The sequence below is a fragment of the Engraulis encrasicolus genome, chromosome 13, assembly GCF_034702125.1.
Source record: "Engraulis encrasicolus isolate BLACKSEA-1 chromosome 13, IST_EnEncr_1.0, whole genome shotgun sequence".
In the NCBI taxonomy this organism is placed as follows: domain Eukaryota; kingdom Metazoa; phylum Chordata; class Actinopteri; order Clupeiformes; family Engraulidae; genus Engraulis; species Engraulis encrasicolus.
This window is the reverse complement of record NC_085869.1, coordinates 3,637,244-3,663,401: the sequence shown is the minus strand read 5'-3', so window position 1 is coordinate 3,663,401 and position 26,158 is coordinate 3,637,244. Positions and strand designations below refer to the sequence as shown.

The 26,158-nt window shown below is 40.8% G+C and overlaps 1 pseudogene; it reads left to right on the top strand.

The window, feature by feature from the left end:
- Positions 1-26,158, top strand: part of LOC134461463 (uncharacterized) — a 47,423-nt pseudogene continuing 21,265 nt past the window's right edge.

Here is a 26,158-nt window from a genome sequence, read left to right as displayed (position 1 = left end):
ATGGCGTCCTCTGAGACCAGGCCTCATGCTGGTGAGTTTATGACTACTCCTCATATAACTATGGCAATATTGTTTTCACTGTAAGAAATGAAAGGAAAGTATTTGCACAGTAACATTATCTTTGTGTACTTTATTTTGTGTTTGGCACATTTCACATCGTGAGTGAAGTGTAATTCAGTTAAATGTTATTTGAACTAAAATGCAGACAAACTGTTTTGAATAATGTGTCCACATACATACAACAACACATATTGTGTTACAAGGTGTGTATACAGAACGTATAGGTATGAGCTTGTGCAGTGTGCGCGCGTGTGTGTGTGTCTGTCTGTCTGTGAATGCATGCGGATGTAACGGAGGCTAACTAGCAGAGTTGGCGAGGAACGTTAGTAAATATCCCTAACAAAGCCGTTGGGCTGGAGGACTAGTCCTTTAGATAAGTGGTAAACGGTGGCTCCCATTTCCGAACCGATGTGGTTGATGAGGTCGCAGGTTCGAGCCCCCAAGGGGGATTAACAGGTGCAGGAAGACCTCCGTCACAATGGTGCCATGACCCGGATGCGAGTGAGGTTTAAGAGGGCTCTCCCCTTGAGGATCGAACCTGCGACCTCGTCAACTACATCGGTACGGAAATGGGAGCCACAGTACTATACCACTTGACTAAAGGACCAGTCCTCCAGCCCAACAGCATCGACACTATATAATACTATCGGGAGGGAAATTTACTAATGTGCCAACTCTGCTAGTTAGCCTCAATTACACATAAAGCTCTGCTCATATATTTCAGTAAAATTCTAAATTGCTTTACATGACTATTTCGTTGCCGTTTTGTCAGATCCTGATGCCCCTGATGACACAGAGTTGAGGATTGTGTTGCTAGGATACAGGTACGCTGGGAAGAGTTCATCAGCAAACATCATCCTGGGTCGAGAGGAATTTGGAACAGTAGGGAAAACAGCTCAGTGTGTGAAGAGACAGGAAGAAGTAGCAGGAAGACATGTCACTGTGGTGGAGACTCCAGGATGGAATGTCTTGGCTACAGAAGACACACCCAGCATGACCAAAGAGGAGATTGAGTTCAGTGTGTCTCTGTGTCCTCCTGGACCCCACGCTATACTGCTGGCTTTACGAGTGGATAGGCCATTAATAGAGAAACGCAGAATATCAGTGCAGCAACACTTGGAGCTTCTGGGTGAGAGAGTGTGGAGTCACACTATAGTGCTGTTCACCCGTGGAGACCGGCTGGGAGACACACCCATTGAGCAGCACATTGAGAGGGAAGGAGAGAGTGTGCAGTGGCTGGTAGAGAAATGTGGGAACAGATATCATGTCCTCAACAACAAGAGGAGAGATGACCACATGCAGGTCACACAGCTGATGGAGAAGATAGAAGAGATGGTGGCAGCAAACAGAGGACAGTGTTATGAGATGGAGAGAAAGAGAATAGAAGAGTTGGAGCAGAAGAGAAGGAGAGATGAAGAGAGATGGAAAGAAAGGATGATAAATATAATGAGAAAGAGAGAATCACTCAGATCACAGATTGGTGAGTTGTGGTATGTTTTTTTTTTTTTAAGTACATGTTTTTGTTTATTTCCCAATTTCAGGATAGTACTGAAACCTCTGCTTCAGATGACAAATTGCAATCAATGGCAAGATGATCATGTTATGTGAGGCTGAAATATACTGTATACTGAATATTATATTATTGTTTCCTTCAGATTTCAACATTTATTACAGTAGAGAAGGACTGACTGTATAAGTTATAATGTTTCTTCAAATATAAGTCAAATAGAACTGAAGCCGCACATGTGTTTTCTTCCTGTCAGGAGACTCTCATCATCTGCCAGAGTTGAGGATTGTGCTGCTGGGAATAAAATATGAAGGGAAGAGTTCATCAGGAAACACCATCCTGGGCTGTCCGGAGTTTGATACTTTAGGGAGAACAGCTGAGTGTGTCAAGAGACAGGGAGAGGTAGCTGGGAGACACATCACTCTGGTGGAGGCTCCAGGATGGTGGGTGAATTCACCAGAATCTTTAATGTATTCTGTAGACAAACCCTTCAATCCTCCCAGAAACGACATTGAGCTCAGTGTATCTCTGTGTCCTCCTGGACCCCATGCTCTACTGCTGGTCATAGGGTTGAATAGATCGTTCAAAGAGGAACTGAGAAGATCAGTGCAGCAACACCTAGAGCTTCTGGGTAAGAGAGTGTGGAGTCACACTATAGTGCTGTTCACCCGTGGAGATCGACTGAGAGACACACCCATTGAGCAGCACATTGAGAGGGAAGGAGAAAGTCTGCAGTGGCTGGTAGAGAAATGTGGGAACAGATATCATGTCCTCAACAATGAAAGGAGAGATGACCGCATGCAGGTCACACATCTGATGGAGAAGATAGAAGAGATGGTGGCAGCAAATAAAGGACATTGTTATGAGGTGGAGAGAAGGAGAATAGAAGAGTTGAAGAAGAAGAGGAGGAGAGATGCAGAGAGAGGAAAAGAAAGGAAGATGAATGTAATGAGAGAGCGACAATCGCTCAGGTCACAGATTGGTGAGTTGGGGGTATGTTTTTATTTTTAAACAAATGTTTTTGTTTATTTCCCAATTTAAGGATATTACCGAAATATCTGCTTCAGATATCAAATGGTAATTAAATGGCAAGATGACCATGTTGTGTGAGGCTGAAATATATTTTCCTGGTGAACCAGAAGCTATGTGTTGACGCCCAGGGGGCTGGGCTACACAAACCTTCTGGTACACCTGGGTCATTCCACGCCAAATCTCCGAATCATCCCGCACGACCATGTCAGATTTGGCAGAAAAAAATCAAGGAGGTTCCCAAATGTCCCAAAAGGAAAAGTGCAAAATTATAGCTCTCAACTCCTCATAGTTTTGTCATTAAAAATGTTTTTGTCAGGTACCCCCCTGACTCGTTTGGAACAGAGTTCTCAGAGAGCCCACTTTCAGATTGCCGTATCCAAAAAACTGCTTTAAGTAGGTCCTTACAAATTTCAAGGGGTAACATTTGGAACATGTACTTGTGAAATGTGGATTTTCACACATCCTTTTGTCATTTACCACCGTTTTCTGGGGGCTTAAAGTTGCTTGAAAAATTCTCACCTTTGAATTTGTGGGCATCTTTGAAGGACTGTGGTAAGTGCAGTTTTAAAGACAGAGGTTTGATATGGACACTGTATGTTCCCAACCATTCTGTGCATGTTGTGTTGAAAGACTGATCTTCTGCGATGAACAGTTTAGAAGATATGAAGTCTTTAAAATGAAAAAACTGAAACTTGGTGCCATCTTTGCCATGCCATTAAAAAAAAATGTCACGACTCACCACCATATTATCAACAGTTTTGGAAAGATTAGATGTCTGTTCTTAACATATCCAAAAACTGTGATGGTATTCTGCCTCATTTGGTCACAATGATTTTTCAAAAACCCACTGTTGGGTGACTTCCATAGCTCCTATGAAAAATTGATATTAGTGGCATCTTCTCCATGTTATACAAAATAAATGACAGAACTCACCACTATGACATTTACAGTTTTAGAAAGACTCAATGTCTGTTTTTAACATATCCAAAAACTGGGGTGGTGCTCTGTCTCATTTGTTAAGAATGGACTTGTAAAAACGGCTATGTGACATCTTCAGCTTGCTGCTCTATTGAGGTGGGGCCCCTGCTCAGATCTTTGCAGGCTACATGGGGGCCCTATATACCAGTATTTGCCATGAGGTCCTATGTACAATTGTTCCGCCACTGTGAATGACTTGAGCAATTTGAGTCAGACATTTTTGATACAAGATATCGTCGGCTTGCTACCAAAACCGCCTAAGTCCGAATTTTGTCGAAATTAGATTTTTACATAAACTTACTCCCCTACCACAGCTGCATCACCCTGCCTTTCTGCCAGGGTCATAGGTCAATCACAAAAGTCACCAGAGTAAAAAAATCTGTATGCATAAAGTCACACACTGCCTATGAGAAAATGAATGACCAGGGGCGTAGCTATAGGGAGGACAAGGAGGGCCTTTGCCTGTAGGCCTAGGGCCCTCCTGCAGGTGGCAGGGGTAGGGGCCCTATTATGATCTTGGCAGGTGGTATGGGGGCCCTATCTATTCATCCTGGGGCCCTGTGCACAATTGTTCTGCCAATGTGAATGACTTGGGTAACTTGACGTAGCCATTTTTGATGCAAGAAGCCGTTTATTTACATCTGTTGAGAGGTTTTTTTTCTCTCTCTCTCTCTCTCTTCAAAGACAATGGCCATGTTTTAAAACTTCATCCTTAGATATCTGTCTGAGATAATCTTCTCAAACAATGGTTGTAGTCCTACATTAATTAATAGTTGTAGCCTTGAAACAAATTCTGCAATTATTAATCATGTACTTTCTTTGATGTCATCACAGATTTATAGTTGACTGTCATAGACTGCCTCGTGTCCTTATGTACATTTTCATAATGTAGATTTTGAACAGCATTGGGTTGATGACACTAGTGCAATGTATTCTTGAATACTTAGTAGGATGATCAAATCCAAGGTGTACACTATCCAGTAGTGGTTCTATAGCATATTCTGAATGCCACGGTCATGGTGTTGAAGTGGGCGGGGCACAGTTCTATGACCAGGTTACCTCGGTCATGGGCAAGGTTGGGAGGGTGGGGCAGTTCTATGAGCATGGAGAAGAGCAGAAGTTAAGCAAAGATGATAAACAAGGAGGAGACAGCTCGTGAGGAGGTACAAGGACCAAAGAAGTGCCCCACCCCTTCATCCTCCTCCATGACTGATGGGACCTCAACATGGAGATTGGGCGTCACTGCATGGCTTAATCTGAGTGGCACTGCAGTTGGGAGCTTCCCTGATATGAGCAATGTATGCATGACCATTGAGGCAATCACTCTGGCACAATGACAAAAAGAGATACTTTGGATGAGAATGCAAATAATGTTTCATTGAAAGCTAATATGACTGAAAGTGCTAGAAAGTAAAAGAAATCTGTGAAAATCCGTCGACAGGGTCGACATGAGATTTACCAGCATGCTAGATGTACATGTCTTAAGGCAAAAGAAACCCCTAAGTGTTTAAGTTAAACAGTTAGACATAATGAACTTAATACATAGCATGCTAGATTGTTACAAGGTCTACAAAAATATTTCAATCATTCACCATATCCAGGATTAAAGTTTGGAATAATAAAAAAAAAGAATAGTATAACTATCAAAATAATGTGCAGTGAATTGTTCTTGTTTTGCTGCTTCAAATAATTTATTTAATAATTAAGTTTTCCTTAGGAGCCATTTCATGTTTGACTTGCAGCTTCACTCAAAATAAATAAAGAAAATAAATTGACATCTTGGTACTGTTTGTAGTGGACCAATTACACAGACATGATGACAGGATGATGCAGATGTGGTAGGGGAGTAAAAAAGGGGAGTTCTGCAAAAATCTCCTTTGACCAAAATTATTAGGGGGGACTCACAATTGCTCTTTGCCCAGGGTCTCAGATTTCCTAGAACCGCCACTGATGTTTGGCGCCCCCTTTGGTGTCTAGTTTTTCCCTGTTTTCCGAAAACCCCAAAATCGGACTTAGGCAGTTTTGGTAGCAAGCCGACGATATTTGACTTGAGCATTTTCGACACACTCAATATAATACGGCAAAAAAGTAAAAGTGCATGTTGACAGATGTGTGTAAATTTCATCTTTAGGCACTGAAAACCAAATACCGGAATAAAGTGATGAAATGTTGAATCACTGAAACATCCCCGTAGATCTTGAAACAAGTACTGACTATCACCACATCTCATTGCTTTTCATTACAATTCATGACAATCTTTAATAACTTGTTTACCATCTTTGATGCAGTTATGAGGTCTGCTGTGGATTATTTTGGATTGATTATGAGATACTACCTTTAATCATGTGATTATTTTTTCTATATTTTCTGATTTGAGTTTCACTCCATGCATACATGAATGTCCAAATTCATCAGGGTTGATGTGTAACATCTATCATTGACATTAGCATTGCTCAGCTCTTTGATAGAGTTGACCCTTAGTGAGCATTCAGTCAGTATTGCAGTGGTCTAGCACCATGCTCAGGGTAGCTCAGTCATGGTGATTGGAGGGGCAGGACAGCTGTTTAGTCAGGTTACCTCCTTACGAACAGTCTCCTCCTTTTGTATCATCACTGTTTTTTCTCTTCTCCATGATAATAAAAGTGTCCCACCCCCCCAAAAAAAAAACATGACAAAGGTGACCTGTTCATAGAACTTGGCCCCGCCCCAGTCCTAACCATGACCGAGGAACCTAGCGCATTGTATTGGCTCATAGCAAAGGTCTTTCCACTGAGTCATTTGATATGCACCTTTATTAAAAGAGCATAGTTGCAGAAGTCATGAGAAATCTGTAATGTATCGAAGTAAAATATCCATGATTGAGGAAGAGCCAGGGTGGCCCGAAACGTTACAAGATTAAAATGAAGTAAATGGGAGCATTGGTGTTGCGGTTCTTGTTTCATTATTTTAATAAAATATCTTTACAGCTAAAAGAAATTTGTTTAAAAAAATCATATGCTGAAATAAAGTTTGACAAACATCCTGTATGTGTTAACAATGCTACTTTACCAATGAGAATGATTCAATTAATTTATCTCTACTACAATTCAAGAGTTACTTTACGGTATAATAGCAAAATGTTAACTCCTACAGTGTTGAGGCTTAAACACATGGCCATGACCTTTAATTCACGAACATTTAGTTACCAAAAAATGTAGTTACCTAAAAGCTAAAAGAAAAAGAAAAATAATAATGGTATATAAATCACTCAACTGTTTCTTATTGTGTGCTTCAAAAATACTCAAGTCACATTTCTTGTATCAAAAATGCCCAAGTCAAACTGCCTGTCATTCACTGTGTCAGCCCAAATATATTGGCACCCAAAAGTATGCAAAGGTCATGATTATGGCCCCTACCACAAATGCAGGAGGGCCCTGGACAAATGCCCTGCTTGTCCCCCTATAGCTCCGCCCCTGGTAATTCATGTGACTTAGGCATTTTCACAGGAGCTGCTGATGTAACAACAAACTGATTTTTCAAGAGTCATTACAAGACATTGATGCAGAAAACCATCCCAGTTTTTGGATATGTTACAAACAGACATCCTATCTTTCCAAAACTGTTCAGTTAAATGTAGTGATTGCTGTCATTGTTTTGGTATAGCATGGCAAAGTTGCCCCCCAATATCAGGTTTTCATAGGAGCAGTGGAAGTCACACAACAGTGGGTTTTTAAATTCACTAGGTCCTACTTAAAGTAGCTTTTTAGATACAACACTCTGAAAGTGGGCTCTCTGAGAAGTCTGTTCCAAACGAGTCAGGGGGGTACCTGACAAAAACATTTTTAATGACAAAACTATGAGGAGTTGAGAGCTATAATTTTGCACTTTTCCTATTGGGACGTTTGTGAACCTCCTTGATTTCTTTCTGCCAAATCTGAGATGGTCGTGCGGGATGATTCGGAGATTTGGCGTGGAATGACCCACCTGTGATTCGCTCTCCTCCAACGTTTACGAAATAAACGGGGCAGCACGACGAATCAGGGCTAAGATTCTCGAAACCTTCGTTGCTAACTAACTTAGCAACTAACGACCCAGCTGCGACAAAACTGTTTCTGGAACACTTCGTTCGGACTTACAAAGTCCCAATGTTTACAAGTAATGTAGTTAGTCGTTCGTCCGATGTTGGTGCGAACGACTCAGGTGTTCCTGCAAAACGAAGTAGGGGCTGTTCGTTAGTACTATTGTCGGAATTGGAACGATTAGCATGGTTAGCTAGTTCACCTTTGTTTTGGGAAGCACGTCACTCTTGCTCGTGGTTTGGGGCGGGTTCAGGCAGAGTTCAAGCAACATCGATCGATTACTGCCACCAAATGCACAAGCCTCCGAGCCATACTACACCAAATGTCTAGTCATGTTACAGGGCTGAAAAAAAAACCCACCAACACAATATTCAAATAGGGGACAACAATATTATCCAAATATAGTAGGAAATAATATGTTTCACTTTCGTGCTTCACGAGCTCCGATCAATCAAAGCTGCGCCAAAAAAATAACCGTTTGATTACCATCTGGATTTGAAGCCACACCAAAAGCAGCATCTCGCATGAATGCAGATTATTTAATTGCTCACTTATCTCCACACATAACAAAGCCAATAGCACATTTTGATTAAACTCCAACAAGCATAGGCTACATGGAAATACATGTAGCCTATAAGTTGCCATTGGGTCATTCCACGCCAAATCTCCGAATCATCCCGCACGACCATCTCAGATTTGGCAGAAAAAAATCAAGGAGGTTCACAAACGTCCCAATAGGAAAAGTGCAAAATTATAGCTCTCAACTCCTCATAGTTTTGTCATTAAAAATGTTTTTGTCAGGTACCCCCCTGACTCGTTTGGAACAGACTTCTCAGAGAGCCCACTTTCAGAGTGTTGTATCTAAAAAACTACTGTAAGTAGGTCCTTATGAATTTCAAGGGGTAACATTTGGAACATGTACTTGTGAAATGTGGATTTTCACACATCCTCTTGTCATTTACCACCGTTTTCTGGGGGCTTAAAGTTGATTGAAAAATTCTCACCTTTGAATTTGTGGGCATCTTTGAAGGACTGTGGTAAGTGCAGTTTTAAAGACAGAAGTTTGATATGGACAATGTATGTTCCCAACCATTCTGTGCATGTTGTGTTGGAAGACTGATCTTCTGCGATGAACAGTTTAGAAGATATGAAGTCTTTAAACTGGAAAAACTGAAACTTGGTGCCATCTTTGCCACGTTATAAAAAAAAAATGTCACGACTCACCACCATATTATCAACAGTTTTGGAAAGATTAGATGTCTGTTCTTAACATATCCAAAAACTGGGATGGTATTCTGCCTCATTTGGTCACAATGAATTTTTAAAAACCCACTGTTGTGTGACTTCCACTGCTCCTATGAAAACCTGATATTGGGGGGCAACTTTGCCATGCTATACCAAAACAATGACAGCAATCACCACAATGAACTGAGCAGTTTTGGAAAGATAGGATGTCTATTTGTAACATATCCAAAAACTGGGATGGTGTTCTGCATCAATGTCTTGTAATGACTCTTGAAAAACCCCTTTGCTGTTACATCAGCAGCTCCTGTGAAAATGCCTAAGTCACATGAATTACCAGGGGCGGAGCTATAGGGGGACAAGCAGGGCATTTGTCCAGGGCCCTCCTGAATTTGTGGTAGGGGCCATAATCATGACCTTTGCAGACTTTTGGGTGCCAATCTATTTGGGCTGACACTGTGAAAGACAGGCAGTTTGACTTGGACATTTTTTGATACAAGAAATGTGACTTGAGTATTTTGAAGCACACAATAAGAAACAGTTGAGTGATTTATATACCATTATTATTTTTATTTTTATTTTAGCTTTTAGGTAACTACATTTTTGGTAACTAAATGTTCGTGAATTAAAGGTTATGGCCATGTGTTTAAACCTCAACACTGTAGGAGTTAACATTTTGCTATTGCAACGTAAAGTAAGTCTTGAATTGCAGTAGTGATAAATTAATTGAATCATTCTGATTTGTAAAGTAGCATTGTTAACACACAGTCTTGATACAGGATGTTTGCCAACATTTCTTTCAGCATATGATTTTTTCAACAAATTTCTTTTAGCTATTAAGATATTTTGATATCTTACTTCAACACATTTCAAATTTCCCATCACTTCTGCAACTTTACTCTGTTAGAAGAGGTGCATATTAAATAATTTAACACACAGACCTTTGCCATGAACCAATACAATGCGCTAGGTTCCACGGTCATGGTTAGGACTGGGGCGGGGCCAAGTTCTATGAACAGGTCACCTTTGTCATGGTTTTTTTTGGGGGGTGGGACACTTTTGTAATGGAGAAGAGAAAAAAAACAGTGATGATACAAAAGGAGGAGACTGTTCGTAAGGAGGTAACCTGACTAAACAGCTGTCCTGCCCCTCCAATCACCATGACTGAGCTACCCTGAGCATGGTGCTAGACCACTGCAATACTAACTAAATGTTCGTCATGGGTCAACTCTGCCACAGAGCTGATCAATTTATGTACTAATGTTTAATGATCTAGATTAACCCTGATGAGTTTGCATAAATGGATGTACTTGTATACATGGAGTGAAACACAAATCAAATGTAGAAAGACAAAAAGTAATATCTCATAAACAATCCAAAATAATCCACAGCAGGCCTCAGAACTGCATCAAAGTTGGTAAACAAGTTATTAAAGATTTTTATGAATTGTAATAAAAAGCATTGAGATGTGGTGATAGTCAGGATGTACTTGTTTCAAGATCTACGGGGATGTTTCAGTGATTCAACATTTCATCACTTTATTCCGGTATTTGGTTTTCAGTGCCTAAAGATGAAGTTTACACACGTCTATAACCTTTGATTTACTGAAATGTAGTTACAGAAAAAGCTGAAAAAAACCTGTCAACAGCCACTTTTACTTTTTTGCCGTATTATATTGAGTGTGTCGAAAATGCTCAAGTCAAATATCTTGCATCAAAAATGTCTGACTCAAATTGCTCAAGTCATTCACAGTGGCGGAACAATTGCACATAGGGCCTCATGGCAAATACTGGTAGATAGGGCCCCCATGTAGCCTGCAAAGATCAGAGCAGGGGCCCCACCTCAATAGAGCAGCAAGCTGCAGATGTCACACAGCCGTTTTTACAAGTCCATTCTTAAAAAATGAGACAGAGCACCACCCCAGTTTTTGGATATGTTAAAAACAGACATTGAGTCTTTCTAAAACTGTAAATGTCATAGTGGTGAGTTCTGTCATTTCTTTTGTATAACATGGCGAAGATGCCACTAATATAATTTTTTTCATAGGAGCTGTTGAAGCCACACAACAGTGGGTTTTTGAAAAATCATTGTGACCAAATGAGGCAGAATACCATCACAGTTTTTGGATATGTTTAGAACAGACATCTAATCTTTCCAAAACTGTTGATAATATGGTGGTGAGTCGTGACATTTTTTTTTTATAACATGGCAAAGATGACACCAAGTTTCAGTTTTTCCATTTTAAAAACTTCATATCTTCTAAACTTTTCATCGCAGAAGATCAGTCTTTCAACACAACATGCACAGAATGGTTGGGAAAATACATTGTCCATATCAAACTTCTGTCTTTAAAACTGCGCTTACCACGGTCCTTCAAAGATGCCCACAAATTCTAAGGTGAGAATTTTTCAAGCAACTTTAAGCCCCCAGAAAACGGTGGTAAATGACAAGAGGATGTGTGAAAATCCACATTTCACAAGTACATGTTCCAAATGTTACCCCTTGAAATTTGTACGGACCTACTTATAGCAGTTTTTTAGATACGGCAATCTGAAAGTGGGCTCTCTGACAAGTCAGTTCCAAACGAGTCAGGGGGGTACCTGACAATAACATTTTTAATGACAAAACCATGAGGAGTTGAGAGCTATAATTTTGCACTTTTCCCATTGGGACGTTTGTGAACCTCCTTGATTTTTTTCTGCCAAATCTGAGATGGTCGTGCGGGATGATTCGGAGATTTGGCGTGGAATGACCCCATTGCGAAATGCGCTGTTCACTATTATTTTTTAAAAGGCACCAGTGTGCGGTGATCCTTCTTGTAGGCATATTCCTTGCATTGTAGGCTATGCCTTAGTCCACAAGAACTCCAAACTACATCGTAAGCTACAACAAGTTCAAAAATGGACATTATGCAACTGCCCTAGTATGTTGAAATAGTGCGTAATGGAAAGGCACTCGGAAAGGCGAGCGTGATGACAAAAATAGGACACTTCTTCGCGTTACTAGGTCTTATGTCATAGTATTCATATTCTTCTTTTCATTTCAATTCTACTATTGTAATACAAATCTGTCACAAGCAGCCGGCCAATAGGCTACTGTTAAAGCAAATGTTGTTTCAGCAGTGAGCACACTCCAAATAGCGCCATGGCCCATGGCGCACGAAGTGCAGTCAGGGGGATCAGAAAACAACACAGCGCATCGTGTCATTCTTTCTCTATCTGTGTGAATTGGGCCATCGTTTTGTGTTTTTGTAAAATACAGGTGAAAAGCAATTTGACTTGGCCTTAATGTGACTGCGTGCGTGGCTGCGAGGCAAAGACTCTCGGATGCCAGAGCTCCACAAGCGCGCCCAACAGCACGCGTGGATCGGCTACTTTACGCACACACACAGAGGTTGGATAAACAGTTGCGCAGAGGAATAGGCACCTGCGCTTAATGTAGGCCTATCTTACTGAGGGAAACGAAATCTTGTCACACTGAAAATGCCTTCGCGCTTACCATTCACCGCCCATTGCTCTTCATTGATGGTGATGTGTAGACGGACATTTGGTTACTGCATTTAATGGGGTGGATTTTGGGGATATGATTGTGTTAACAGGTCTTTTCCGACGTTGAAGGACTTTGAATGTGCCATGTTTACAGACATTAACGGCCCCTTCCATAGGTCCCTTCCTGCGCGTCTTTATGTACAACGGCAATAATGGCAGTTCCACCCGCTTACCTTGCGCGTAAGCGTGCAGACTGGAAAATTAAATAAACATTCTGATATGTTTTATTAATTCTCAAGCGTAATTTCAGTTATCATTTCAAGCAGCATTTAACTGCAATCTGCCTGGCCATGACCTGTTGAAAGTGTTGCGTTGCCCATGAGCGTGAGAATGACTTCGCTTGCCGTTCTGGAAAAAAACATGTGATGGGTGGTTATTATATAGGGCTATATTCACCGGGGATTGAACTCACGCCTCCGATAAGGAAACGGCAAACGTGTATAGAATTCCGACATTCTAACCACTCACCCACCAACCGTGCTTCCATATTAGTAGTAGGATATAGAATACAATATTAAACATTATATGCAAAACCTAAGTAAAAATAATACATGGTGGATTGTAATGTCGCATTTGGTAACTGCAGTTGAAGAGGGGTGAAGTCGGGGACATGATTGTGTTGACAAAGATTTGTGGACTTTGATAGATGTATAGCCTGAATTTGACAGGCACTGTGTGGTACAGCGTCACTGCTTTGCTACAAATGCACCCGAGCTGAGGCGAGACACTCCGAGCATTTCCGAAAACTTCATCGTGCGTCTGAACTTACTTGGTTGGAATTTCATCGCACTTACTTCGTACCTACATCGGACCACGTTGGTCTGGGGGTTTCGAGAAATCATAGTTGTTGGTTAGTTGTTGTGTCGGACTTCGTTCGTACTTACTTGGTCCGAAGGCTAATTTTGGTCGGATTCGAGAAATCCACCCCTCCACCCCTGGATGGTTGGGAGGGATTTCAGTGGGTATGACGTTTATCGAACGCGACACCCTCCCCCAGGTTAGTTCGGCTGTGCCCGCCCCCTCCCTGAATCACAACAGTAATGGCGGCGTGCGAGGAGGGTTACGTGGCGCTATTCCGACATGTCGCTATTCCGACGTTAATGTCTATTGTCGGAATACCGACACGTTTTCCACCGTCCGCCGCTATTCCTACATGCCGCTATTCCGACATTTTTTTAAGTAGCCTATAGGCCTAACCCTAACCTTAACCTAAACCCTAACCCTAACCCAATTTCAATGGCACACCGCTCGCGTGGGGATAAAAAGTGTCGGAATAGCGGCATGTCGGAATAGCGGCATGTCGGAATAGCGAGATGTCGGAATAGCGACATGTCGGAATAGCGACATGTCGGAATAGCGACATGTCGGAATAGCGACATGTCGGAATAGCGACATGTCGGAATAGCGGTTGCCCCTCTGCGAGGAGTTATCATGCGTCGGGATGGAAGCAGCAATTTCAGCGGTGTTATCCAAAATACCTCAAGTTGATTTTCTAAAGGACGAGCAGTCCCGAGTCTTTGCTTTCTTCTGAAGTCTATCGAAACAACCTGGTGGGAATTGTTGTGGATGAAGTTCACGTAACCTACAAATGGTAAGTGAAAAAATAAGGTTGTTATTAGCAATTATTTATTGTGCTTTATGTGAAATGGTGGCTCATGTAGCACAATCGTGAGTGCTGGAGAAGCACGCAGAGTGCTATTTTGATTCGGGATTCAGACACCCCATGGGAAATGAGACCCAGACTAAATACTAGTGTTGCTTTTGGCAGCACATTTTATTTTTAGTCTTGGTTAGTCTTGTTTTGACAGTGTTTTTTGTTGCATTGTTTTAGTCTAGTCAAGTCACAAGACTTTTAGTCTTTAGCTAGTCTTGTCTTTGAGAGCTTTGTTGTTACTTGTTTTAGTCTAGTCAAGTCACAAGGCCTTTTAGTCTTAAACATTTTAGTCGGCTAGTAAGACTAAAATGTTCCTCTGACTACAATGGCTAGACTAAAATGTCACATACTTTTCCTCACAATTAATGTTGCATAGCCTGCTTTTTGTCATACATTTATGATGATGAGAACTGACTACAGTTGCGGTCTAGTTTTTGTTAAGTAATGATTATCTTGCAGATGCACCAATGAACATATTTGACATTGAGTTTTTTTTTCCCTTTTTTATTTAATGACAGCTTTTTGCCACTTAAACAGTACAACAGCATCGTTGTTGTATATCCATAACGAGGATATAACCAAAAATGATGTATTGGAAAATTGTGGAAAATATTTCCACCAGATTAAATCAAGCACATTTAGCATTAAGGAAAAAAATCTCAACCTTCCATTCATTTAACTTCACTTTGTTGGGTTGATCTTAAAGTTTGTCACACAACACAACAAACGTGTCATAACAAAAATGATACATTGAAACCTTTTGAGAACTTGTAAAAAAAATTCCGGCATCAAGCAGCCTCATCCCAACCAATCTCTCAATCAGTGCCTGGCACCTGATTACTAAGGGCTGGTAGGTCATGAATCAATTACTGCTTGCACCTGCAAATTCCTCATCACTCTGGTCACATGACACTCTTTCACCTGTATATAAAGCTGGACTGCCACAGTGCCTCAGTTGCTTACCTGACTGCCTACTGGTATGACTTAGCAAAGCGCTTGCTTGACTGCTTTGTGGGCATTCTATCCGAGCCAGCCTGTGGCAATTTTAGCTCATGGCTTTTGTTAACTTGCTAGGCACATCATGCATTGCTTTGTGAGCTAGCTTGTAGCATGACTTGTTAACTAGCTTGCTGCATTGCACATGTCATGCAGGTGAGAGGTTCTAAGGCAGGGGTCCCCAAACTTTTTTCTCTGGGGGCCACATTATCGTTCCTGACTGTGATCAGGGGCCGGGATCAATCATGTGGGCTTTATACTAGGCCACTGCCTGTTATAACCATCATTTCTAGCACAAAATAGTTCATCATTACAAGTGATTTGCAAAAGAAGTGAGTACTTCACATTTTTCACGTTTTGAAATGCCACAGGTATTCCTTTTAATTTCTAATAACCATGTAAAAATATCAAGAAAAGGTTAGAAAAATATGGTGATTGACAGTTTATGAGTGATGCAAATAGAAATGGTATGCCTGTTTATATTACAGTGAGATGAGAAACTATCAAGACAAGATAGGATTGCTTCAGGATTGCTTTAGGCTACTACTGGCAGCTGCTCTTCTAACTTATTTGGGTATTTTATCTTGTAACTGTATTTTGTATTATTTTGTATTATTTATTTTTTAAACTGTTTGACATATCTTTGGCTATAATTTTACAACTGTGTACTATAACTGTGTATTTTTAGTTTTGTTTTAACCTTGTTTTTTTTAAGGAACATCAAACCTGTCAAGGGACAAAAGATGGAAATTAGCCTCATGGCTATAATCTTGTGTATTTAGCATTTTTTTAATGCTGGTAATATATCGTCGGCTTGCTACCAAAACTGCCTAAGTCCGAATTTGGTCGAAATGAGATTTTTGCATAAACTTACTCCCCTACCTCAGCTGCATCACCATGCCTTTCTTCCAGGGTCATTGATCAATCACAACAGTCACCAGAGTCAAAAATCTGTTTGTATAAAGTCACACACTGCCTATGAGAAAATGAATGACCAGGGACGTAGCTATAGGGAGGACAATGAGGGCATTTGCCTGTAGGCCTAGGGCCCTCCTGCAGGTGGCAGGGGTAGGGGCCCTATTATGATCTTGGCAGATGGTATGGGGGCCCTATCTATTCATCCTGGGGCCCTGTGCACAATTGTTCTGCCAATGTGAATGACTTGGGTAACTTGACTTAGCCATTTTTTATGCAAGAAACAGTTTATTTACATCTGTTAAGAGTTTTCTCTCTCTCTCTCTCTCTCTCTCTCTCTCTCTCTCTCTCTCTCTCTCTCTCTCTCTCTCTCTCTCTCTCTCTCTCTCTCTCTCTCTCTCTCTCTCTCTCTCTCTCCAAAGACAATGGCCATGTTTCAAAACTTCATCCTTACACATCTGTCTGAGATAATCTTGTTACCACGTAATGGTTGTAGCCTTACATTAAGTTATGATTGTAGCCTTAAAATGAATTGAGTAATTATTAATCATGTGATTTATTTGATGTTATCATAGGTTTACAAGACTGCCATAGATTAAATCCTTTTATGACAGTCGGTTGTTTTATACATTTATGTAATGTTTCATAATGTAGATATTGTACAACATTGAGTTAATGTCACTAGTGCAGCACATTATTGCATGCACAGCTTGACCTTCTTCAATGTGTAAAGAATCCATTAGTGTGTCTATACCATATTCTGAATGCCACGGTCATGGTGTTGAAGTGGGCGGGGCACAGTTCTATGACCAGGTTACCTCGGTCATGGGCAAGGTTGGGAGGGTGGGGCAGTTCTATGAGCATGGAAAATAGCAGAAGTTAATCAAAGATGATAAACAAGGAGGAGACAGTTCGTGAGGAGGTACAAGGACCAAAAGAAGTGCCGCACCCCTTCATCCTCCTCCATGACTGATGGGACCTCAACATGGAGATTGGAGGCCACTGCATGGCTTACTCTTAGTGGCACTCCTACCTGGATCTGTCCTGATGTGAGAAATGAATGTCTTACCACTGTGGCAATTGCTCTGGCACAATGACAAAAAGAGTTTTACTTTGGATAAGACTGTAAAAAATGTGACTAAAATAAAAAAGTAAAAGAAATCTGTGAAAATCTGTTGGTAGACATGAGATTTACCAGCATGCTAGATTGTTACAAGGTCTACAAAAATATTTCAATTGTTCACCATTTCCAGAATTTAAGTTTTTATCCATTATTTTGAGTGATTACTACTTTTTGGGAGTGCACGCACCAAGCAATACACGGGTGTTAAGTGCAGGCACAGACGCCAAACTTTGTTGGTCTTTTGCCATTCAGGATTAAAGTTTGGAATAAAAATGAAAAAGAATAGTATAACTATCAACATAATGTGCAGTGCATTGTTCTTGTTGTGCTGCGTCAAATAATTTATTTTAAAGTGTTTTGTTTTCTTTAGGAGCTTCACTCAAAATAAATAAAGAAAATAAATTAACATCTTAGACAGGTACTGTTTGTAGTGGACCAATGACACAGACAGGATGACAGGATGATGCAGATGTGGTAGGGGAGTAAAGTTCTGCAAAAATCTCCTTTGACCAAATTATTAGGGGGGACTCACAATTGCTCTTTGCCCAGGGTCTCAGATTTCCTAGAACCGCCACTGATGTTTGGCGCCCCCTTTGGTGCCTAGTTTTTCCCTGTTTTCCGAAAACCCCAAAATCGGACTTAGGCGGTTTTGGTAGCAAGCCGACGATATGCTTCCCTTTTTAAATAAATAAACCTGAAACCTGAAACCTTCTTTGGGGCAGTTCAAATGGTGAGGTTCAGAGAGGTGGAGGGCCGGTCATAGGGACGTGGCGGGCCGTATCTGGCCCCCGGGCCTTAGTTTGAGGACCCCTGTTCTAAGGGAAGAACCATCTGCATGTCAGACAATTGGTTTTACAGCCTCCCGATAAAGTTAATGATGACAAAGTGATATCAAGTCCGACCAATACTTATTATGATTGTGGCATAAGCCTCCAATAAAATTCTCAAGATCTCATGCTTGTGAGAGACAGCTCTGAAAAGTAATTAAAGAGAGCAGCGGCAGAGTGGTTCCATGCCAAGAGTGCTTCAGTCACGGTGAGGGATGAGAGGTGGGCCTGAACCATGATCAGGGTAGGCTACCTCAGTTATGGAGGGGAGGAGAGGGGAGGGAAGGGGGGGGGCAGGTGTCCTTACACCAATTGCAGGTCAGGAATCAAATTAATTTGAATGTTGTGTTTACAGACAAAGCTTAGGCCTATATCAACACAACTAACATAACGTCGGCTTGCTACCAAAACCGCCTAAGTCCGAATTTGGTCAAAATGAGATGTTTGCATAAACTTACTCCCCTACCACAGCTGCATCACCCTGCTTTTTGCCAGAATCGTTGCTCAATCACAACAGTCACCAGATTCAAAAATCTGTATGTATAAAGTCACACACTGCCTATGAGAAAATGAATGACCAGGGACATAGCAATAGGGAGGACAAGGAGGGCATTTGCCTGTAGGCCTAGGGCCCTCCTGCAGGTGGCAGGGGTAGGGGCCCTATTATGATCTTGGCAGGTGGCATGAGGGCAATCTCTATTCATCCTGGGGGCCTGTGCACAATTGTTCTGCCAACGTAAATAACTTGGGTAACTTGACTTAGCCAATTTTGATGAAAGAAGCAGTTTATTTCATCTGTTAAGAGTTTTTTTTTCTCTCTCTCTCTCTCTCTCTCTCTCTCTCTCTCTCTCTCTCTCTCTCTCTCTCTCTCTCTCTCTCTCTCTCTTCAAAGACTATGGCCATGTTTCAAAACTTCATTCTTAGACATCTGTCTGAAATAATCTTATCACGCAATGGTTGGAGCTTTACTTTAATTAATAGGTGTAGCCAATTGAGCAATTATTAATTACGTGCTTTATTTGATGTTATCACAGGTTTATAGAAGACAGCCATAGACCGCAACATCTGATGACAATCTGCTATATCATATCTTTATTTAATATTTTATAATGTAGATTTTGAATAACATCGCGTTGGCATCACCAGTGCAATGTATTACAGCTTGCACAGCGGGATAGATAACTCTAAATGTCCAGTAGTGGTTCTATACCATGTTCTGAATGCCACGGTCATGGTGTTGAAGTGGGCGGGGCACAGTTCTATGACCAGGTTACCTCGGTCATGGGCAAGGTTGGGAGGGTGGGGCAGTTCTATGAGCATGGAGAAGAGCAGAAGTTAAGCAAAGATGATAAACAAGGAGGAGACAATTCGTGAGGAGGTACAAGGACCATAGAAGTGCCCCACCCCTTCATCCTCCTCCATGATTGATGGGACCTCAACATGGAGATTGGACGTCATTGCATGGCTTACTCTGTGTGACCTTGGAGTCATTATCTGCCCTGATATGAGGAATGAATGAATTACCATTGTGGCAATTGCTCTGGCATAATAACAAAAAGAGTTCTACTTTGAACGAGAATGTAAATAATGTTTCATTGAAAGCTAATACGGCGGAGAGTGCTAGAAAGTAAAAGAAATCCAAATGTTGGTAGGCATGAGATTTACCAGCATGCTAGATTGTTACAAGATCTACAAAAATATTTCAATCATTCACCATATCCAGGATTAAAGTTTGGAATAAAAATAAAAAAAAGAATAGTATAACTATCAAAATAATGTGCAGTGCATTGTTCTTGTTGTGCTGCTTCAAATAATTTATTTTAAAGTGTTTTGTTTTCCTTAGGAGCCATTTCATGTTTGACTTGCAGCTTCACTCAAAATAAATAAAGACAATAAATTAACATCTTAGACAGGTAGGCCTACTGTTTGTAGTGGACCAATGACACAGACGTCAGGATGATGCAGATGTGGTAGGGGAGTAAAAAAGGGGAGTTCTGGAGTTCATTATTAGGGGGGACTCACAATTGCTCTTTGCCCAGGGTCTCAGATTTCCTAGAACCGCCACTGATGTTTGGCGCCCCCTTTGGCACCTAGTTTTTCCCTGTTTTCCGAAAACCCCAACATCGGACTTAGGCGGTTTTGGGAGCAAGCCGACGATAAGTTAAATTAACTTTGTTCAAGTCTGTATGAATCATTAATAATGAGAAGGAGGAGTAAGAGTAGAGGAGAAGTGTTATGAAATTCGTCAGCAGGTGCATTGCGTCAACAATGTAGGCTAGTGCGCTCTGCTGAATATGGACACCTTCCTACTCAGTTATAGTAGGCCTAGGTTTAATTCGTCAATAGGCCCTACATCGCGGAAACAATGCAGCCAGCGAGGCGTTGGATTTTTTTATAGCCATGGGATTTGTTTTTTTTGACCATGAAATGTCTTAATAGCAGTCTGGCCTTAGCTTATACATCAACTTGAATCCATCATATTGTGGCGAAGGAGAATGCAGGCAGGCAATCTTGTTCTTTATCAAAATGATATTGATGGACATATTTTATGTTTGTTCAATAAAATGGTTAGTTCACTTTCAGTTTGAAAGACGTGTCCCTTCCAATGTGATAAGCGCAGAGCTGCTGGTGCCTGTGACATGCCCATGGTTACAATAATTAATAGAAATATTAACCTTTGTTAATGCACTTAAACTGAAATTCGACAGAATGACGGACCAGTTTCATGTTAACGTGGACTTGTTGCTGTCTCGGAGTACAGAGAGAGAGAGAGAGAGAGAGAGAGAGAGAGAGAGAGAGAGAGAGAGAGAGAGAGAGAGAGAGAGAGAGGAAGAGAGACGCGCACGTTTCTTAGAAGATCCTGTCTTCCAAACGTTCAATAATCCGACGATATGCACTTCTTTGGAGGTTAATCCAGATTCAAATGATTATTGCCCCGTGTCAGCCGCATAACGCACAACACATTACGGCAAAAAGGTTCATGTTTCACTATAGGCTACGTTTTCAAAGATAAGTTGATTGTGCCACTTCGCGCCATCTGCATGGGAATGTTGTCAATTATTTCATTATTCTTATAGCCTAGAAGTCGCTCTTTCTGTGGGGTTGGGTTTCCAATGTTGCTGCATCAACGTCAAATAATTCATTGGCGATGGAAGATTGACGGATGGGACTAATTGACAGGTCAGATGGAGCATCGGGAAAAAATACTTCTCGCACTTGTTCACTGCGTGCGTAATGCATTATTTTCTGCTGTTCTGTTCTGACTTCTCACACAAACAATACTTTCGTATCATTAATGAGCATTTAACATAATGGCATGTTAATGTGTCTGGGCTCTGTTGTATTTGTGCACAGATTACTTAGCCTTGTCGGAAAGAAAACGTCTATCCAAGCAGCGGTAGTCTCAGAAGTGGGGCGCGCAATGGTGCATGAAAATGTTTCGTTTCTCTTTTTGTTTTGTTTTAGATGACGTCGTGATTTTTTATTTCCACAATATGTTTAGTCATAGTCATCGTCATGCAGCAAGTATTTGCGTTGCGTTTCCTCTAAGATTTCCTCATGTGGCCATGCATTTAAGTCAGCTCTGGTTTCAAAAACGTCAAGCAGTCAACGTCTTCGTCATGACAATTGGCTTGCAAAATGTTCGTTGACTGAGATATGTCGTCCTCGTTGTCGTTGACGACAGCAACACTACTCAACACTTCCCTTGGACGCCCGTAAGGCTTATTGTTAGGTTCAAACCCTTAACATTTGTAAATATGAAACACCTGAAATGAAAGACACAGAGAATCCTTAATTAAGTTTCAAGCCGGCTTGGAGAGCGGATGGGGAGAACCGTCAGCTACCATTTTCCCCACTCGTTCTAACACTGAAATATCTCCAAGCCATATTTATTGAAGGATTGTCCCTGATTACATTTTGGTATCTCTTCCCGCTAAGGAGGGGGGCGTTCACCCAGGATAGAGATGAATTCATTCACACACACACACACACACACAAACACACGAACAGGCCTTGGCCCAGTTCTCTGTTGTGGTTAAGCTGAAGGCAACCTATCTCAGGAATGCCTGGTACAGAGACAGAGTCTCCGCACAGTCCAGTAATATACACTGAACTCTAAGCAATGCAAGAAAGGCACATTTGTATAGAAGCAAAATGTTTGAATCATAGCTATAGAATAATTAGGCTATAGGGTCATTCCACGCCAAATCTCCGAATCATCCCGCACGACCATCTCAGATTTGGCAGAAAAAAATCAAGGAGGTTCACAAACGTCCCAATAGGAAAAGTGCAAAATTATAGCTCTCAATTCCTCATAGTTTTGTCATTAAAAATGTTTTTGTCAGGTACCCCCCTGACTCGTTCGGAACAGAGTTCTCAGAGAGCCCACTTTCAGATTGCCGTATCCAAAAAACTACTTTAAATAGGTCCTTACAAATTTCAAGGGGTAACATTTGGAACATGTACTTGTGAAATGTGGATTTTCACACATCCTCTTGTCATTTACCACCGTTTTCTGAGGGCTTAAAGTTGCTTGAAAAATTCTCACCTTTGAATTTGTGGGCATCTTTGAAGGACTGTGGTAAGCGCAGTTTTAAAGACAGAGGTTCGATATGGACACTGTATGTTCCCAACCAGTCTGTGAATGTTGTATTGAAAGACTGATCTTCTGCGATGAACAGTTTAGAAGATATGAAGTCTTTAAAATGGAAAAACTGAAACTTGGTGCCATCTTTGCCATGTCATTAAAAAAAAATGTCACGACTCACCACCATATTATGAACAGTTTTGGAAAGATTAGATGTCTGTTCTTAACATATCCAAAAACTGTGATGGTATTCTGCCTCATTTGGTCACAATGATTTTTCAAAAACCCACTGTTGGGTGACTTCCATAGCTCCTATGAAACATTGATATTAGTGGCATCTTCTCCATGTTATACAAAAGAAATGACAGAACTCACCACTATGACATTTACAGTTTTAGAAAGACTCAATGTCTGTTTTTAACATATCCAAAAACTTGGGTGGTGCTCTGTCTCATTTTTTAAGAATGGACTTGTAAAAACGGCTGTGTGACATCTTCAGCTTGCTGCTCTATTGAGGTGGGGCCCCTGCTCTGATCTTTGCAGGCTACACGGGGCCCTATCTACCAGCATTTGCCATGAGGCCCTATGTACAATTGTTCCGCCACTGTGAATGACTTGAGCAATTTGAGTAAGACATTTTTGATACAAGGTATTTGACTTGAGCATTTTCGACACACTCAATATAATACAGCAAAAAAGTAAAAGTGGCTGTTGACAGAGTTTTTTTTTCAGCTTTTTCTGAAACTACATTTCAGTAAATGAAAGGTTATAGACGTGTGCAAACTTCATCTTTAGGCACTGAAAACCAAATACCGTAATAAAGTGATGAAATGTTGAATTACTGAAACATCCCCGTAGATCTTGAAACAAGTACTTCCTGACTATCACCATCTCAATGATTTGTATTACAATTCAGAACTATCTTTAATAAATTGTTTACCAACTTTAATGCAGTTCTGAGGTCTGTTATGGATTATTTTGGTGTGTATATGAGATATTTCCTTTTATCATGAGAATATTCTTTCTACTTTTGATTTGTATGTCACTTCATGTATATAAGTATGTCCATTTGTACAAACTTATCATGGTTAATGAGAAACATCAACCATTGATGCTTGCATTTCTCAGCTCTTTGACAGAGGTGACCCTTGATTAGCATTCAGTCAGTATTGCAGTGGTCTAGCACCATGCTCAGGGTAGCTCAGTCATGGTGATTGGAGGGGCAGGACAGCTGTTTAGTCAGGTTACCTCCTTACGAACAGTCTCCTCCTTTTGCATCATCACTGTTTTTTTTCTCTTCTCCATGATAATAAAAGTGTCCCACCCCCCAAAAAAAACCATGGCAAAGGTGACCTGTTCATAGAACTTGGCCCCGCCCCAGTCCTAACCATGACCGAGGAACCTAGCGCATTGTATTGGTTCATTGCAAAGGTCTGTGTGTTGAATCATTTGATATGCACCTCTGTTAACAGAGCAAGGTTGCAGAAGTCAGAAATGTATTGAAGAAAAATAGTCATGTCTGAGGAAGGGCAAGGGTGGCACGATATGTCACAAGTTTAAAGTGAAGTAAATAATAGCGCCGGTGTTGCAGTTCCTTTTTCATTATTTTTATCAAAATATCTTTACAGCTAAAAGAAATTTGTTTACTAAAATCATATGCTGAAATAAAGTTTGGCAAACATCCTGTATCAAGACTGTCTTAACAATGCTGCTTTACCAATCAGAATGATTCAATTAATTTATCACTACTGCAATTCAAGACTTACTTTATGGTATAATAGCAAAATGTTAACTCCTAGTGTTGAGGTTTAAACACATGGCCATAACCTTTAATTCACGAACATTTAGGTACCAAAAAATTTAGTTAAAAGAAAAAGAAAAATAATAATGGTATATAAATCACTCAACTGTTTCTTATTGTGTGCTTCAAAAATACTCAAGTCACATTTCTTGTATCAAAAATGCCCAAGTCAAACTGCCTGTCATTCACTGTGTCAGCCCAAATAGATTGGCACCCAAAAGTCTGCAAAGGTCATGATTATGGCCCCTACCACAAATTCAGGAGGGCCCTGGACAAATGCCCTGCTTGTCCCCCCTATAGCTCCGCCCCTGGTAATTTATGTGACTTAGGCATTTTCACAGGAGCTGCTGATGTAACAGCAAAGGGTTTTTCAAGAGTCATTACAAGACATTGATGCAAAACACCATCACAGTTTTTGGATATGTTACAAACAGACATCCTATCTTTCCAAAACTGTTCAGTTCATTGTGGTGATTGCTGTCATTGTTTTGGTATAGCATGGCAAAGTTGCCCCCCAATATCAGGTTTTCACAGGAGCAGTGGAAGTCACGCAACAGTGGGTTTTTAAAAAATCATTGTGACCAAATGAGGCAGAATACCATCACAGTTTTTGGATATGTTAAGAACAGACATCTAATCTTTCCAAAACTGTTGATAATACGGTGGTGAGTCGTGACATTTTTTTTAAATAACGTGGCAAAGATGGCACCAAGTTTCAGTTTTTCCATTTTAAAGACTTCATATCTTCTAAATTGTTCATCGCAGAAGATCAGTCTTTCAATACAACATGCACAGAATGGTTGGGAACATATATTGTCCATATCAAACCTCTGTCTTTAAAACTGCACTTACCACAGTCCTTCAAAGATGCCCACAAATTCAAAGGTGAGAATTTTTCAAGCAACTTTAAGCCCCCAGAAAACTGTGGTAAATGACCATAGGATGTGTGAAAATCCACATTTCATAAGTACATGTTCCAAATGTTACCCCTTGAAATTCATAAGGACCTACTTTAAGTAGTTTTTTAGATACAACACTCTGAAAGTGGGCTCTCTGAGAACTCTGTTCCAAACGAGTCAGGGGTACCTGACAAAAACATTTTCAATGACAAAACTATGAGGAGTTGAGAGCTATAATTTTGCACCTTGATTTTTTTTCTGCCAAATCTGAGATGGTCGTGCGGGATGATTCGGAGATTTGGTGTGGAATGACCCTATAGGATAACATGTTTATACAGTTCCAACATTTCCCCCTGTTTATTCTATATAGAGGCAAACATTAACATCATTCAGCGATCACTTCAAACGATTTTTCTTTAAATAGGTACACTTAGAGGCTGTGTCCATCCCCTGGGTCAGGGAACAGATCAGGGACGTGGAGGGATTCGTCTCGTCAGATTGGTGTGGAGGCTCATGGTCTCCACCAACAACATCATCATAGTGTCATCGACATCACTATCCTGTCTAGTTAGAAGAGCATATAGGTTTGACATTTTTTCTTCCATTGGTGCAATGGCAGTGGTAATAAATCTGGTGCACAACACTCTAATACAAGGAATACAACAACATCCACATAACGTGAGGATCGCCGCAAATATTGCAATAGACATGATTATGGACGCTGCCAACTGTTTGTATTGGCCAAACATGTCCGAGAAACCATCCCACACTGAAGTGTCGACCCTGGAGTGGTCTTTCATTTTCTTTTTGGTTGAGGGATCTCAGTCCCTCTATCGCCCTGGTGAGACTTCCGTCAGCTGCCGTATTGTTCGGTATGAAGGAACAACATTGATAACCAAAAATAGAGCACACACTCCTATCGGCCAAAAG